The sequence below is a fragment of the Octodon degus genome, unplaced genomic scaffold, assembly GCF_000260255.1.
Source record: "Octodon degus isolate 3935 unplaced genomic scaffold, OctDeg1.0 scaffold00026, whole genome shotgun sequence".
Classification (NCBI taxonomy): domain Eukaryota; kingdom Metazoa; phylum Chordata; class Mammalia; order Rodentia; family Octodontidae; genus Octodon; species Octodon degus.
The window spans coordinates 2,116,947-2,123,345 of NW_004524602.1; the positions used below are offsets into that span (position 1 = coordinate 2,116,947).

At 38.8% G+C, this 6,399-nt stretch overlaps 1 protein-coding gene across 1 annotated transcript in view; it reads right to left on the reverse strand.

Moving 5' to 3' along the window:
- The window catches only part of Peak1 (pseudopodium enriched atypical kinase 1), a 324,699-nt gene that overhangs the window by 303,820 nt on the left and 14,480 nt on the right, over window positions 1-6,399 (reverse strand). The gene's annotated exons all lie outside the window — the stretch shown is intronic.

Sequence of the window (6,399 nt, forward strand, 5' to 3'; positions counted from 1 at the left end):
TTGAACCGCAGTCCCTGTGCTTTGCTAAGCTTGTTCTAAGGAGGTGCTTTAGACCACTGAGCCATCTCACCAGCCCCCTTCAGCTGTTTTTAATGGGAGATTCTGGCCAGAGCTCAGACCAAAAGGTTGACAGAAATCATGCCTATAAAGACCAGGTTGGAGAGGTTTCTGTTGAGAAGGAGGACTGCATTAGTTGCTGGACTCCAGATCATTTGCATCTTGGTTTGGCAAACAGCTTGTTTGAAATTTGTTTGTGTCCAAAGACTTTGCCTGAGACTGAGATTAAGCATGGTGGATTGGTTAATCTGGCAAAAGAAATCTCAAAGCAGCCAAATATTGAGGCTTGGCATGGCTGTTGTTGGGGGTTTTTAGCCAGATTTATGTTGAGAATCAAGAGCAAAGAGCCCAGCAGGATGATTTCAAAAGTCGTAGGTTTAGCCAGAAAGAAAGCTCCAACCAAGCTGTGGAATGCAAAAGGATCTCCACTGCTGGGAAGGAACCAGAGCAAGGAAAGGATGGCCTGAGGGCATTACAGGAGATGGCAGGTCTCCACCCTTTACAGCCTCAAAATTGCAAGGGAGAGAGGCTTTGCTTTGAGGGAAAAGCCTCAGAGCGCCATGTTTCAGAATGGTGACAGCGGCCACACCAGGTTCCACAATGGCGCCAACATACATAATTTGTTCCTGGGAATCAGGGTCAGAGTGCTCAGCAATCCAGGCACTCAATCCTTACAGCCAAGAGAGAAGAAAGCCTCATTACTGCTCCAGCTGACAGCAGACCTTGGCATCATCTATGTGGCACTGGTTTTAGACACTTGCAGAATGCAGGAGTTCTAAAGTTAAGACTTCCACCTCAATTTCAGAAGGCCTGGGAGGCCAGGCAGTGTGCCCTGAGAGGGCAGTGTGTGAAGCAGAGTGAGAAGCTTAATGTGCAGTGGAAACCACAGAAGTTTGGAAAAAATAGGAACATGGATCATCTAAGGGAAACTGCAAGGAAGAAGCAAAGCTAGCCTGAGAGAGAAGCCATGGGAGCTACCACCAAGAGTGCTGTAGAGGCGGAGCCACATGGAGCTCACAATTCGCCACAGACTGATTACAGGATTTAATGTTTGCCCTGCTGGAGTTTGGACTTCTGTTGGTCCCACTGCTTTGTATCCCCCTGTTGTTTGCAGCTTTTGGTATGGTAATGTTTATCTTGTGCCTTTGAATGTTGGAAGTGTTTAACTTTTCTTTTGTACAGGGGCTCACAACTAGGAGTTTGCTTTAGATCTTGGAGGAGACTTGGGACTTGGACTTTTCACCAATGCCAAAACTGTTGGGACTTCAGCAACTCTTAAAGATGGACTAAAATGTCTTTTACATAAAGGGATGTGCATGAGTCGTTGAGGGCCCAAGAGTGGAATATTATGGTTTATATGTATTTGTCTCCCTAAAACCTCATATGGTCATTGATGCACAGTAATACAGTTTGCGATTAATTCATGATCCAAGGCTGGGATTATGTGTGTGTGAAGGTTTCCCCTTCATTCTGTTAGTTGTTTCCCTTGCTTTTAAAATTAAACTTTTTAACTTAATATAGTCCTCTTTGTTATTTCTTGCTATTATTTCCTGTGCTATCAAGGTCCTCAATATTCTAGAAGCCTTTTCTCATGCTTATAGCTTCAAGTGTTTCACCTATGTTTTCTTCCAGCATTGTCTAAGTTTCAAGTCTCATACCTAAGCACTTGATCCATTTTCAACTGATTTTTGTACAGGGTAAGAGACATGGCTCTAGCTTCATAACTTATGTATGGATATCAATTTTTGTACCACTTTTTAAAGGGAATCTCCTTCCTGCATTGTGTGTGTGGGGGGGTCTTTGTCAAAAGTCAGATGGCTGTAACTACATGGGTTTTTGTATGCCTATTCAGTCCTACTGGTCTATATGTCTATATTTTGTACCATGCTGTTTATATTATTATAGCCCTGTAGTAAATTTGAAATGGAATACTGGGATGTCTCTAGTTTTGTTCTTTTTTGTTTCTGACTGTTTCAGCTGTTCTGGTCTTCCATGAATTTTACTTTTTTTTTGTTCCATTAAAAATGCTATTGGAATTTTGGAGTTGCACTGAATCTATAGGCTGCTATTAATCAAGCTATTTTTTAACAATATTACTTCTGCTGATCCATGAACATGGCAGGTCATTGCACTTTCTCACATCATCCTCAGTTTCTTCAATGTTTTATACTTTTTACCATAGAGGTCTTTTACTGCCTTGGTTAGGTTGAGTCCTAGGTGTTCTCTTTTTTAAGCTATTGTGGATGGTATTGTTTTCTTGATTTCTTTCTCAGCTAGTTCATTATCAGTGCACAGAAATATGGATATTTTAATGTTGACTTTATATCCTGAATTACATTCTACAATTTTACTGGAAAAAGCATTATGGGGTGTAATAGAAATCTAGCCTACAAGATTTGGGCAGAGAAGAGCTAGAACACAATGCCAAGAAAGATAAATTTTAATGTTTAATGTGTTCCAACGAACCTGTAATGCCCTAGAAGGAACTAAAATTTGACAGCAATAGAAATCTTACAGTATATTTCAGGTTAAGTAGCTGCTACATTTCATTTTAACACATAGCTGCAAGCAGAAGTGAGGGTTACTATAGCTTGTATTGCATCACTGATTTGAAATAGGATAGTGATCCTGATGATGATGATCATAGGTGTAGAAACTTTACATTATTTGAGACTTCTTACAGACCAGGCAGTACACTAAGTGTTTTGTATTTTTTGTTAATCCTCCCAACAACCCTGTGAAGTGAACACTTTTATAGTACTTAACAAATGAAAAAAATTAAAGGTTGGCAGAGCTAGATTTCAAAGCTAGATAAGAATAAAAATTTCAAACATCTAGTAACACAGCAACAAATTAGGTGCTGACAGTAAGATACCTAATATTTCAGCAGTCAGAGCTATTTGGGTATCTGTGTGGGAAGTGGAGTGTCATATTCTCTCAATTGTATAAGCAAAAGCAGGAAGGAGACAGAAAAGGGAAGGATTATATCTCATGGTAACAATTCTTGAGTTTTCAAATATTAAAAATCATGACACTGCCAAATTGAGCATGGCCTGTTTGGGGCATAATTAGAGCTCTCGAGAGAAAAAGCTCTCCACCTGTTTCCTACCTGACACACGGTGATAGATCAGGGCATTAGAAGCTGATGCTACATGCCATCAAATGTTCCCCACATTTCTACCACCATGCAGAGGTCTACACAATATGCCTGGGACACCAGCTGTACCTCTACCCTGAAAAAACAGGCCATGTTTTTTATTCTGTATATTAGAATAAAAATGGGAAAAAGCGGTCTAAATTGTATACCACCTAAAAATGCAAAGAGGTCTAAAATGCATACCACCTAAGTAAATATTAGTCTTTATTAAACAATGGTATTATACACCAGTCTTATTGAAGTCCTTTGCCTCCAGTAATCCAAAAATAACATTATTTCTATTTTATTTTCATTTTACTAATGAGACAACTAAAAACAAGTAATCGGCTGAAGATAAATTACCAAGTTTCCAACAAGGAGGTCTAGTTGCAGATCCTCAACTCTTAAACAGAACTGCTTGTCAGCTTCCTGTTGGGCATGACCTAGCAGGCAGGTACTCTGGGAATTCCAGCAAGTTCTTGTCTAAGATATAAAAGCAAAAAAGAGAGGATAGGGAGATGGCTCAGTGGAATAATTGCTTCCCTGGCAAGTGCAAAGGCCTGAGTTCAATCCCCAATTCCGCAAATAAAAAACAATAACAGCAAATAAGATAAGATCTTTTGCCTCTGTAGGATAACCTTAAAAAGTTCCTTAGGTTCACAAAGAACGGCTATCATCATCAAAAGTTCAAATAATAAATGCTAGCAAGGCTACAGGGAAAACGGAGCCTTTGTACATTTTTAGGGGGAATGTACACTGCAATAACTACTATAGGAAGCAGTACAGAAATTTCTCAAAAAAACTAAATATAGAAATTCCATTTGACCCAGCTATTCCCTTTCAAGCCACCTTCCTGATAGAGAAGAGTTAAAAATATCGAATTACAAAGATATATACATACCCATCTTTAAAGCAGCACAACTCATAATTAGGTAAATCTTGGAAGTGGCCTATATGTTCATCAGTAGATGAATGAATTAAAAAAGTGGTATTTATATGCAATCAAGTACTACTCTGCTACAAGGAATGCTAAATTTGAGGCATTCATTGGAAAACGGATGCACCTTGAGAACATAAGAAGTGAAATAAATTAGATGTACAAGCTTAAATATCATAAAGTTTCTCTTTATGTGAAACCCAACATATAAATAAAGAGAAAAAAAAAATAGATAATAGGAAACAGGGAGAGAGATCTTTTGTAAGTGGGAAAAGACCAAGATATGAGGGGGGGGGAACTAAAACTAACTCTAAAACTACTAATGTACATGCACTAACTCCCCACAATGAATGTAATCCTGATGGACTGCAACCAGGTACTAATATAAATAATTAAAAAAAAAAGACAAGAATTTAATTCCTTGATCTGAAACAAGCCCTCTCCATTAAGGATTCCCTCAGTCTTCTGGGAGGATACTTCATACATTGTTCATTCATCAGTACTGACTACAAGTCTGCTATATGGCAGGCACTATTCTAAGTGGGTGAAAACACTTGTGGACAAGAGGAATGAATTTAGGAATTTCTAATTCTAAAAGGAATTTAAAAAGTCTTACCTTTCAAAACTCATAAACCACTACAAAGATTTTTTTATATATTCCTATGATTCACTTATAATAAATGTGCTTTATAGATTAAAAACTTATAATAGGGGCTGGGGAGATGGCTCAGTGGAATAAGTGCTTCCCTGGCAAGCGCAAGGGCCTGAGTTCAATCCCCAGTTCTGAAAAAAAAAAAAAAAAATTATAATATTTTAAGCTATATTCTCCAAAATAATAGCCAATACATGAGCAACTTTTCTTCTTCTCTAGAGAGAAGTTTCACTATATACACCACATCCAGGCCTCCCAAAAGTTCAACTAGATGTCAGGTCCACCAGTGGCTCAATATTAGCACTAAATTTTCTAATTCTCTCTACACTTGCATCAAAATGATATCCAAGGCCCAGATGCTATGACAAGCAATGCGTACCTGTCATAGTACAAAATGTTAAGTTAATGAGAAACATTTTTGCATTTTTTTCTGATCCTTAAAACAAAATCAACACAAAATTATAGCTCACACCTGAACTAAATTCCCAATCAACTATAAACACATCTTTTTATTTTCCACAGATTATTATTCATTTGAACTTTATCAGACACTGACATGAAACAATCAAACATTAACCAGGTGTGGTGGTGCTGGCTGTGATCCCAGCCCTCAGGGAGGCTAAAGCAGAAGAATCACAAGTTCAAGCCCAGCCTGAGGGTACAGCTGTGGATATAGCTCAGTTTTGAAGGCCCTAGGTTCAAGACTCAATATTAGCTCAGCAAACTGTCAAACACATTGTTGTAGGCAGCTGAATCAGATAGAAATATTAAAAAGAAATAAATAAAAGAAATATTATAGGCAATGAGACAGGCCAAGCCCTCAAGGAAACAATATGGAAGACAAGATGACTTTGCAACTTAGCAGAGACAGACCCTCCATATGGGCCACACCTCAAGACCACGAAAAAGAGGAAACACAGCTACATATTTCCTAGGGATGGGCATCAGGGATTGATATTCTAAATAGGTATCTATCACCTTGAAAGAGCCCAAAAGAGTCACTAGCGAAGAGACTCTGCTCTGTACTTATGCCAGCTTGCTTTGTGACTCGCTTCGCCATTTGGTACTGGATTTAATCAATTTTACCTGAGCAATGGAGCTTAAAATCTCATTGGTTGACCATAGCTTTGTCCCACCTCATGCCCACCTAAGCAAATTCTTACGTTCTCCACCACCTTAGACCCGCCTCACCGCATGGTTTTCCTCTATAAAAGTCTGTGGAAGAAAACAGCTTCCAGGGGACAACCCGCCTGGGCCCCCATCCTGTCCATCTCTCAGACAGGAGCTTTCTTTCCCTCAATAAATATATTCTGTTCATAACCTCCGTTTGTTCTAAAGTTTATTCTTCGGTTTTAGAGAACATAAACTCACCCCAGGTAACCTTTAGGTTGGGAGATGAGTTTTTCTCCCTGTGTCATTTGGAGGTTCCCTGTATCAACATGAGCTATAATTTTGTATACTGTAAAGGTGCCATATTTACATTCATAGCATAGTTTCTGATTTAGATTGGAATGTGAAAGACCCAATAATAGACATATTTAGAACTAGATTACAATAAATTGCATCCCCGCCACCAGGGTGGGCTGAGCTGGATACAGAAAAAAAGGAGGAAGAAGA